This window comes from Myotis davidii, unplaced genomic scaffold, assembly GCF_000327345.1.
Source record: "Myotis davidii unplaced genomic scaffold, ASM32734v1 scaffold591, whole genome shotgun sequence".
NCBI classification, from domain to species: Eukaryota; Metazoa; Chordata; class Mammalia; order Chiroptera; family Vespertilionidae; genus Myotis; species Myotis davidii.
In genome coordinates, this window is record NW_006284340.1 from 3,541,158 (window position 1) to 3,551,746 (window position 10,589).

The 10,589-nt window shown below is 42.3% G+C and overlaps 1 long non-coding RNA gene across 1 annotated transcript in view; it reads left to right on the top strand.

Annotated features, from left to right (window-relative positions):
- Positions 1–10,589, top strand: part of LOC107184586 — a 12,461-nt gene extending 1,872 nt beyond the window's left edge. The window contains exons 2-3 of the long non-coding RNA XR_001515457.1: positions 8,192–8,195; positions 10,422–10,589. This is a non-coding gene — a long non-coding RNA (uncharacterized LOC107184586). The remainder of the gene's footprint in view (positions 1–8,191; positions 8,196–10,421) is intronic.

A 10,589-nucleotide genomic window follows, 5' to 3' on the forward strand; every position in this document is an offset into this window, starting at 1 on the left:
CAAGGTAGTGATGTTAGAAACACTGTGGTGGGGTGAATGATTACATGGAGGTTCCAGGAGCATGAAATTAAAAGTGGAGTATGGGAGACACGAGAGAGATGAGGAAGGAACAGGGAGGGTCCTATCAGCCTTACTGGGAATTTGTCCCACTGCCTACAGGAGCAGGAAGGTGAGGTGGTCAGTTTGTGCTTCAAACATTCTGATCAGTCTCTAAACACTGCACAATCCAATTCATAGATATTATGAGCCATAAATGTAAGCAATGTGAGTAACTTTAAATTTCTACTAGGAACATTAAAAAAGAAAAAGGAGCCAAAACCGGTTTGGCTCAGTGGATAGAGCGTCGGCCTTCGGACTGAAGGGTCCCGGGTTCGATTCCGGTCAAGGGCATGTACCTGAGTTGCGGGCACATCCCCAGTGGGGGATATGCAGGAGGCAGCTGATGGATGTTTCTCTCTCATCGATGTTTCTAACTCTCTTTCACTCTCCCTTCTTCTCTGTAAAAAATCAATAAAATATATTTTTAAACAATAAATAAATAAAAAGGGTTCACTTTTCCAGTAACTTTGACCAGTATTCCCAATGGCACCTGAGCAGGGCCGTACTTTCTATACTTCAGTCAACAGTTACCTTCACTTCAGCGAAGTGAACAGGAGACTTGTCTGTGGGGGAAGAGTTTGCACATTTGAAATGTCAAATATATTTTAACCCTTTGAATGCCAACCAATATCCTAGGAACTATGCTAAAACTGCCAAGGCATTTTTGCTGATTTTATAGCAGTTTAGGAAAAAAATTATGAATCGCAAGTAAATGAAGTTACATATTCAAAAACTTAAGGAAACCTTTACTACATTGACATATTTAGCAATAGCATCATCACTAATAAAAGCAGACTTGACTTAGAACTGGACGTCATTTCGAAACTTTGATAGCGCTCCCGGCACTTTTGACGAAAGACAGGAGGAGCGTGATTGCACTCCCTGGCACTCTAGGGATTAATGGGTTATTTTATGTCTTTTCTTATACCAAGTCTTCAAAATCCAATGTGTAATTTACACTAACAGCACAGTTCGCTCAAGTGCTCAATAGCCAGACGTGGCTAATGGCTACAGTACTGAACAATGTCTAGAGCACAGAATCTAGAGGCTAAACAACAGAGGCAGGTTTTTTCAAGGTTTAAGGGATAATGGTAAATTTCTAGTTCAGGATTTTAGTGACGGGAATGTAGAGAAGATGATAGACACATTGTTATGTAACTTGGCTTTCCATAGCTTCTTTATTTGTGGAATTGGACACCATATTTACCTTCTTGCATGATGTAAAGATTCTTGGAGATCAAGTATACAGAGCACCAGCCCAGGCTGGGAACGAATGTATGCTTAGCCGGCATTCTCCTCACTACCTACGCTGATTGCTCTCCCCAGGAACAAGAATTGACTTCCCACGTGAATAGGTGGTGTTTACAGCACTGAAGCACCAGGCATAGACTGCAGACACTGCATAGTGGCCCCACTGCACCTTCCCAGGTGTCTCTTTCCATATCACCCAGGGGGAGGGAAGTTAGTACCCGACTGGCATGTGGAGGCTGTAAGAGTACAGTGAAGCCAGGGCAGGAGAGGCAAAGAGGCAGGATTGCTGGCATTCCAGGCTCAGCCACTCTTGATTATCAGCAGCCAGCAGTTGGCATCAGCTCCCGGTGATTGAGAACTGAACAGCTTAATTGGAGGAGTGCGAACACTGTGCAGTGCCAGGCTGGCATGGTTACGTGCAGGAATGTGTCCCCAGAGCCCTCATTCCTTATCTTCGGTTGATGTGCCCATGCTGTCTTGGGTAATGCCCCCAGCTAAACGCCTGTGCACAGATCAACAGCTTTTATGTTTCTTGGAAGAAGAAAAGAGTACATTTCTGAATAGATGCAGGATACAGCTCTCCAGAGTTGCTTGCACTGTGGAGAGAGGCTGGGGGTTGGAGGCAGGGAACATAGGTCACTCTCTGCTCCATGAAAACTCCATGCAGGGTGTCCAAAGGGTAGGACAGTGGGTCCCGATCTTAGCTGCATTTATACCCTCTGATCACTGGGAAGTCTTGCCTACCTCCTATTTCCATCAAGGTGACCTTCAGATGAATATTTGTTTATTTTCAAAATGATTATTTTGGTCAGCTAACTATCTGGTCACTGGGTGGGTGCTGAGAATCAAACACAAGCACTCTAGGGATTAATGGGTTATTTTATGTCTTTTCTTATACCAAGTCTTCAAAATCCAATGTGTAATTTACACTAACAGCACAGTTCGCTCAAGTGCTCAATAGCCAGACGTGGCTAATGGCTACAGTACTGAACAATGTCTAGAGCACAGAATCTAGAGGCTAAACAACAGAGGCAGGTTTTTTCAAGGTTTAAGGGATAATGGTAAATTTCTAGTTCAGGATTTTAGTGACGGGAATGTAGAGAAGATGATAGACACATTGTTATGTAACTTGGCTTTCCATAGCTTCTTTATTTGTGGAATTGGACACCATATTTACCTTCTTGCATGATGTAAAGATTCTTGGAGATCAAGTATACAGAGCACCAGCCCAGGCTGGGAACGAATGTATGCTTAGCCGGCATTCTCCTCACTACCTACGCTGATTGCTCTCCCCAGGAACAAGAATTGACTTCCCACGTGAATAGGTGGTGTTTACAGCACTGAAGCACCAGGCATAGACTGCAGACACTGCATAGTGGCCCCACTGCACCTTCCCAGGTGTCTCTTTCCATATCACCCAGGGGGAGGGAAGTTAGTACCCGACTGGCATGTGGAGGCTGGAAGAGTACAGTGAAGCCAGGGCAGGAGAGGCAAAGAGGCAGGATTGCTGGCATTCCAGGCTCAGCCACTCTTGATTATCAGCAGCCAGCAGTTGGCATCAGCTCCCGGTGATTGAGAACTGAACAGCTTAATTGGAGGAGTGCGAACACTGTGCAGTGCCAGGCTGGCATGGTTACGTGCAGGAATGTGTCCCCAGAGCCCTCATTCCTTATCTTCGGTTGATGTGCCCATGCTGTCTTGGGTAATGCCCCCAGCTAAACGCCTGTGCACAGATCAACAGCTTTTATGTTTCTTGGAAGAAGAAAAGAGTACATTTCTGAATAGATGCAGGATACAGCTCTCCAGAGTTGCTTGCACTGTGGAGAGAGGCTGGGGGTTGGAGGCAGGGAACATAGGTCACTCTCTGCTCCATGAAAACTCCATGCAGGGTGTCCAAAGGGTAGGACAGTGGGTCCCGATCTTAGCTGCATTTATACCCTCTGATCACTGGGAAGTCTTGCCTACCTCCTATTTCCATCAAGGTGACCTTCAGATGAATATTTGTTTATTTTCAAAATGATTATTTTGGTCAGCTAACTATCTGGTCACTGGGTGGGTGCTGAGAATCAAAAAAAAAGTTACTAATTAGTGCCTAGAGCTGGTGGGAAGCACAACTCAGATTCCCTTGTGTTCCCTCTGACTCACATTCATTTGCTGTCTCCATATTAGTCAGTGTAGGTCAAAAGCTATAACAAACAACCCGCAAACTCCACTGGGATAATACAGCAAATGATTATTTGTGTAACATCAGTCTGATTTGGGGGAGCAACTCCCCTGGACAGCTTTCTTCTATGCAGAGATCCAAGGACCCTCAAACCTTATATCTCATGGCTCTAACCTTCATGCCTTAGAGCCCTTTCCTGTCTGCTCCTAGGAGAGGAAAGAAATAAGAGAACTGCATGTGGGAGCATCTATGGGGAAGGTCTGGGAGGAGGTATATCATCTATACAACCTTTTGTCCAGAGTTCAGGCACTTAACTTCAAGAGAGTGGCAAATACTAACTCTGTGTCAAGGAGAAAAAGGGGGAAGGTTTGGTGACTATCAGTTGGTTTTGCCTCTCTCTCTCTCTCTCTCTCTCGATAGACTGTTTTGGGCTCTCACTTGACGTCTTCTCTCTCTCTCTCTCTCTCTCTCTCTCTCTCTCTCTCTCTCTCTCTCTCAACTAAGATAGACTGTTTTGGGCTCTCACTTGACCCTGGAGGTTTGAGAATCAGGAGACTGAAGGAGAAGGGCAACATTAATTAGAGGGTGATGCCCTGGAGTTTCAAGGTGATTATTAACCAAGACAATGACATAGTTAAGAAGCTGTAATGACAAACTAAAATTTTTCTCTCTTAGGTTCCAGACCTAGTTTATTAGTTTCTGAGTCAAAGAAAGACAAGGTGCTATAAACCAGAGTGCCCACAGAGTGGAGGCCTGGGCCAGACTTCTCAGCACTCATTGGTACCAGGCTGTCACCCATGGCCCCATGTGCCAGCCACACTCAGTGGATCATTTGTGGTGGTATGGTATGGTATGGTATGGTATGGTATGGTATGGTATGATATGGTATGGTATGGAAGAATATTTTCTTTTTGATTTTAAGAGCAATCCTGAATGCCCAAAGTAAGCAACGTTATCAGTAAAGATGTGGAAATTCCAGTCTGGTGAGGCACTGTGAAAGATAGGTGATGGTCATGGTGGGGTCATAATAGAGGTCATTATAACAGATGTTGTCGTGTGCCACAGGGGTCCCCTCTTCAGAGTTGATACACATCTCCTCACTTCTTGGAATATCAGCCATTTACTGCTCACAGTTCCAATCTATGCCTATCACTAAGAAATGCCATATCCAAAGTTATGGCCCCTCCCATGCATAACTCTAGCCAGTGACTGTACACTTGGAGATTTAAACTTTGGGCTCTCTTGCCTCAGTTTGGGACAACTCTGAAAGGTTGGTTAGGTTCCAGAACCCCAACAGAATCTGCTTAGGTCTCAGCGAAAGCTTCATTGTAATTCAGCTTCTTTCTGCTCAAACTTGCTCTCTTCACTTCCTTACATGTGTGTCATCTCAAGAACTCTCCCCAATCAACCTTCCACATGCAACTTCTCATCAGAGGATTAGTTGATACAAAACATGTTTTGAGGAAGCTGACTTTCAAAGTGTGGTTTTGGAGATGGGTCAGTCATTGGCTCTGGCAGTGCAAACTTCTTCACCGGTAGTAGGTGGAGTGAGGCTAGCCCCTGAGATGCTGCAGCAGTGAAGTTGTTAAGTGAGGAATTTCCTGAGCAGTTGTTAAAACTTCCACCAGTGGTAGACTGATATGGGATGTCCATAGAAGGGGGTACAAGGCCTATTGTACCCGCTTCCTGATTGAGAGGGACAAGGGAAATTGTAATTAATAAGTGGAATTGGGTGTCTGTTGCTGAGCATCATTGATTTTTGAAAGATAAATAATGCTCAGATGATTAATCACCATTTCAAGGCACACAAGAAAGCTAGAGGGGCTTCTTAGCAGAATTTAAGGAAACCCTAAGCTCCCGCAGCCAGAATACCAAGAGTATAGAAAACTAGGCTCAGGACTGAATCATATAAATAGTAGATCTTCAGGGAGGACTGACTTCTTAGCCTCAGTAAGTCTCCTACGCCAAGTAAGGGGCTCAAACAGGGAAGGAGGAGGATGCTGAGAACTGGAATGTCTGCATAGATGCAGTTAAGTACCTTAAATTGATGGCTCCGGAAGTCCCCTCCACCCATCTGCCTTTTAGAAGAGAGTAGCCCTCTCCTGGTTTAAAGATGATGCAGAGACCTCAAATGAGGCATGCACTTTGCAAGATTACCCCTAACTCCCCAAACAGCACAATAAAGAAGATGGAATCTCAGTACAACCAGACTAGAGGTAGACATGCTGAGCCTGTTGTGGAAAGAGAGAGAGCATATGCCACGGGAGCTATAGGTATGGCAAATGTGTACCTGTAGTAGTAGCTGGTAGCATCAGTACAGAACTGAACCATGGAGTATTGGATCAAGAGGGGCAGAATATGAGGCATAGTCTCCATTTTATATGATTCAACACTTTGGTGAATATCCAAGAGATGATAAGACTATCTTGCTAAAGGGCTGTTAGGATCTGGAAAAAGCGAAGGCCCATGCTATGTGAAGTAAAAATGCTGGAAATGGCATGTAGCATGGTGAAGGAACAGATCAAGGTTCAAAGAAGTTAGCACACTGGAGTGCAGGCACTGTATAAGGCTGAAACCACCAGTTGAATATGTCTCATGAAAGGGTCTGAAGGATGCTCCAAGTGTCAAACCAATAAGAAATGCCCTGGAACAAGTGGGAACAGCTCAGTGATGACTATTCTCTGTGGGCCAAGGTAGGAGAGGCTAATATAGAACTGGACTTCCTGATTGCCTGATTAGAGCCCCATACAATAAAGGTCCCAGTGGTGGCACTCAAACCTCAGAAGCAAGGAAGTTGCAGATATCATAGTGATAGCAAGGTGGCCACAGATACCACATTATGTGGCAAAATCCAAGTGGCATTTGGGTTCAGTTGAAGGGGGAATCTAAACTTGAAAGAAATGTGGAGATATTAATGGAACTTGATATTTCTACAGGCAAGTTAGATTAGCAGTTAAAGGGGCTATTTCTTAGTTTACATAAAAAAAAATCAAGGATGAATGATAAGAAGGCTGAGGAAAGCCTCTCAAATTGAAATTCATGTTACTTGCCAAGTTTCCACACTTGAGTCAGTTCTCAGACCCAGAACACCAAAGGCAGAAAGAGTTGCTTCTGAGGAGGACTGCAAATCCATAGCAATATACTGTTGAAATTCCGCCAGTTCTTTTCCCAAGGGACCACAGTCATTTACTCAAGTGACTGTGTATTTGGGAAAAAGCAGTATCCAAACTCTTCAATGAGTATAGGGTCAGAATTTACACTGATAACCAAAATGGGACTCATATGCCATAATAGCCCTCCTGTTAGAATTGAATCTGCAGATCCATTTGGGGAGTATTGCCATTCAGTGTGGCTGTCTGGGAACAGATAATAAATGGGATCCTGGAATTCTAGGTCTGGCTCACAGTGTGTTCACTGGTTTCATGGACCCACCTGATGGTCAATTGGAAGAGACATACTTGGAGTTTGGCAGAAACCCGTGGAATTGGCATTGCTTTCTTAACCCATAGAGTGAGAAATATTAGCCAATGGAAACTTCTGCAACTGTGCCTCCCCCAAGCCAAGATAGTAAATAAAAAAATATTGCAACCTGGGGAGAATGGTAGACATTAGTGCTACCTTCAAAGATATAAAGAATACAAGGGAGTCTGACAAATCCCTGTTGAATTCATCAGAATGGCCCCTAAAAAAATGAAATGAATCACAACTGAATGATTCACTACTGCAAACTTAACCAAGTTAGTGGCCCCAGTTGCACCTACTGTGCTGAATGTGATTTTACTAGAGCAGATTAATATAGCCTCCAAAACATACTGACTAACCACTGATGAATTTGGTGAGTGCCTTCTTTCCCATCCCTATAAGAAAAGAGGCTCAGAAGCAGTTCATATTCATGTGAGATGGACAAGAGTACACAATTATGATCTCATCTTAGATTATGGTAACACTTGGACCCTCTGACATAATATTGCTAGGAGGAATATGGAATGTCTAACATTCCACAGAACCTCACATTGACCCATTTTATTGACAATGCCATGCTTATCAGCCCAGATGAGCAAGAAGTGGCAAGTATGTTTGTACCTTTGGCAAAACACATGTGCTCCAAAGAGTGGAGATGAAAGATTCAGAGCACCAGCTTATTAATGAACTTTTTAGGGATCCAGAGTACTGGAGAATGCCAGAACATTCCATCCAAATTAAAAAACAAAGTGTTGTCTCTTACACCTCCTATTGCTAAGAAAGTAGCATAAATCTTAATAGCCTTTAAAGGTTTTGGAGGCAGCATATTCTGTACTTGGGAATATTGCTCTGTTTCATTTGCTGGGCAACTCTGAAGGCTCTGAGCTTTGAGTTATGTTCAGAGCAGGAAAGAGCTCAACAGACAGACCAGACTGTGGTAAAGTGGTCTTGGCATTTGAGCCATATGACTCAGGAGACCCATATGGTACTAGAGATATCTATGGTAGGAGAAGATAATGTGTAGAGTTTATGGAAGATCCAATAGAAGAATCACAATGTAAACCTCTGGGGTTCTGGAGAAAAATCCCTGCCATCTACGGTAGAGGACTACCACCATCAAAAAGCAGTTACTGATGTGCTACTTGGCCCTGGTAAATATAGAGCTTCTGACCATGAGATACCAAGGGATTCTGTGAGTACATTATCCATCATGAGCTGGGTTTGATCAAAGCCATGATGTCATAAGGCAGGACCAGTCCTACAGCAATCCATTCTAAGATGGCTATGGTATAGCTAAGGTTGGAACAAGCAGAGAAGGAGAAAATGCATAAGATAACCAAGCAGGTGACCCAGAACCCCCATGCCATCCATTCATGCAGCACTAGTGTATCCCCCACAGCTCACATTGGGGGCTTAATGGGAAGATCTTTATGACCAGATAAGAGAGAAATAAAAAGGCCTAAGTTCACTTATAGGGTGGCTTTCACTGACAGTGATGAGGGGAAATCCTTCCAGCAGAGTTTTGATGCTAGGTTCATCAGTTTTGTGTAGAAAGAGAGGTGGCTTGAGGTAAAATATATATATATATATATATAGATGAACTCATGGGCAGTGGTGAATGGCATGATTGGTTGGTCAAGGCCCTGGTAGGAGAAATATTGGCAGATAAGAGATAAGGAGGTCTAGTAAAAAGACATGTGGATGGATCTATGGAAGTGGAAGCATGAAGATTTTTGAAACTGTATGTTAACATTCAGCAGAAAACACCTACCATGGAAGAGCTACTGAACAACTAGGCAGAATTGGTGAAGAAGCCAATATCTGTTATTGGCCACTCTGGTGCCGGCCCAGTGAGAGTGTGAGCTAAATAGCCATGGCAGCCAGGATGTGTTCTAATTTGTTAAGGCTGATTCGGTTACCACTGCTGATGAATGGTCCTTGGAGGCAGCTAAAAACTTTGGCGATGGGCTATGAACAAACACCCGGATTATTGATTATTCTCACCTTTCCATCATTTTAGCTTTTGGATGCTTTTATGTATCCACAGATAATGCTGAGAGAGATATCTTTTTCTGTAGGCCAACCTGACTCCAGAGTAAAATAATTTTCTCAAGTGCTCCTGGTCAGAGCATAAAGGGGAAGTCCTCCTGGCCCCACAGGAGGCAGCAAGAGCAAGAATGAATCTTCACAGCAAAAGCAAGAAAGCATTGGTTGAGGTCGAGTCATTAAGAATAAAGGGAATAGTAAAACTACATTTGGAGATGAGTTGCTCCTGTATAAAAAGTGTTCTAAGGAATGCACACCAAAAAACAATAACTGTTAGAACTAATAAATCAAGTTTAGCGATTGTAGTTGTATACACAGTGAACAATCCAAAAATGAAATGAAGGAAACAATTCCATTTATAATAGCATAAAAATAATAAAATACTTATAAATAAACTTAGCAAAAGTAGTGTGAAACTTTTAAGGCCAAAAACTACAAAACACCATTAAAAGAAATTAAAAATTTGAATGGAAAGATGTTCCATATTTATGGATCAAAAGACATGGTTATGATGGCAGTACTCCCCAAATGGATGTACAGATTCAACACAATCCCTATCAAATCCCAGCTGCCTTTTTGTTTGCAGAGAATGGCAAGCTGAACCTTATATTCATATGCAAATACAAGAGGCCCAGAATAGCCATAACATCTTGATATGGAAAAACAAAGTTGGAAGTTATATATTTCCTGATTTTAAAACTTATTACAAAACTTATTTATCACTTATTACAGTGATAAATACAATGAGGTTTTGTCATAATGAGAGACATATGGACACATCAAATCAAATTGAGAGTACAGATATCAAGCCACCCAATTATTGTCAATTAATTTTTGATACATGTGCCAAGACAATTCCTTGGGGGAAGAAAAGTCTTTTCAACAAATGTGCTGGGACAACTGGATGTCCACATGCAAAAGAACGAAGTTGGACCCCTGTCTCACACCATGCACAAAATTTAACTCAAAATGTATCAGAGGCCTAAATGTAAAAGCTGGGACTCTTAAAACTTTTTTAAAACTCTGAACTTTCTTCTTAGAGTTTCTTTCTTTTGCATTTCTAAAACACTTCCTTCTTAGAAGATAACATAGGCATGAATCTATGTGATATTAGGTTAGGCAGGAGATGTGTAGACAGGACACCAAAAGTAAGCAGCAAAAGAAAAAAATAGACTTTATCAAAATTTTAAACTGTTGTGCTTCAAAACACACTATCAAATAAGTGAAAAGAAAATCCACATAGTGGGAGAAAATATTTGTATTTGTAAATCATATGCTGTTTATGCATCATATATATTGTATGATCACACTTATATGAAATGTTCAGAACAGGCCTCTCCATAGAGACAGCAAGTAGATTTAGTGGTTGCCAAGGACTGGGAGTTAGGGAGGAATACAGAGAGATTGCTAATGGGTATAGGGTTTCCTTTTTGGGTGATGTAAATGTTCTGGAATTAGATAGGGGTGATTGATGCACACCCCTTTGAATAAAAACTACTGAATTGTACACTTTAAAGTAAGGGTGAACTTTATGGTATATGAATCCTATCTTAATAAAGCTGCTATT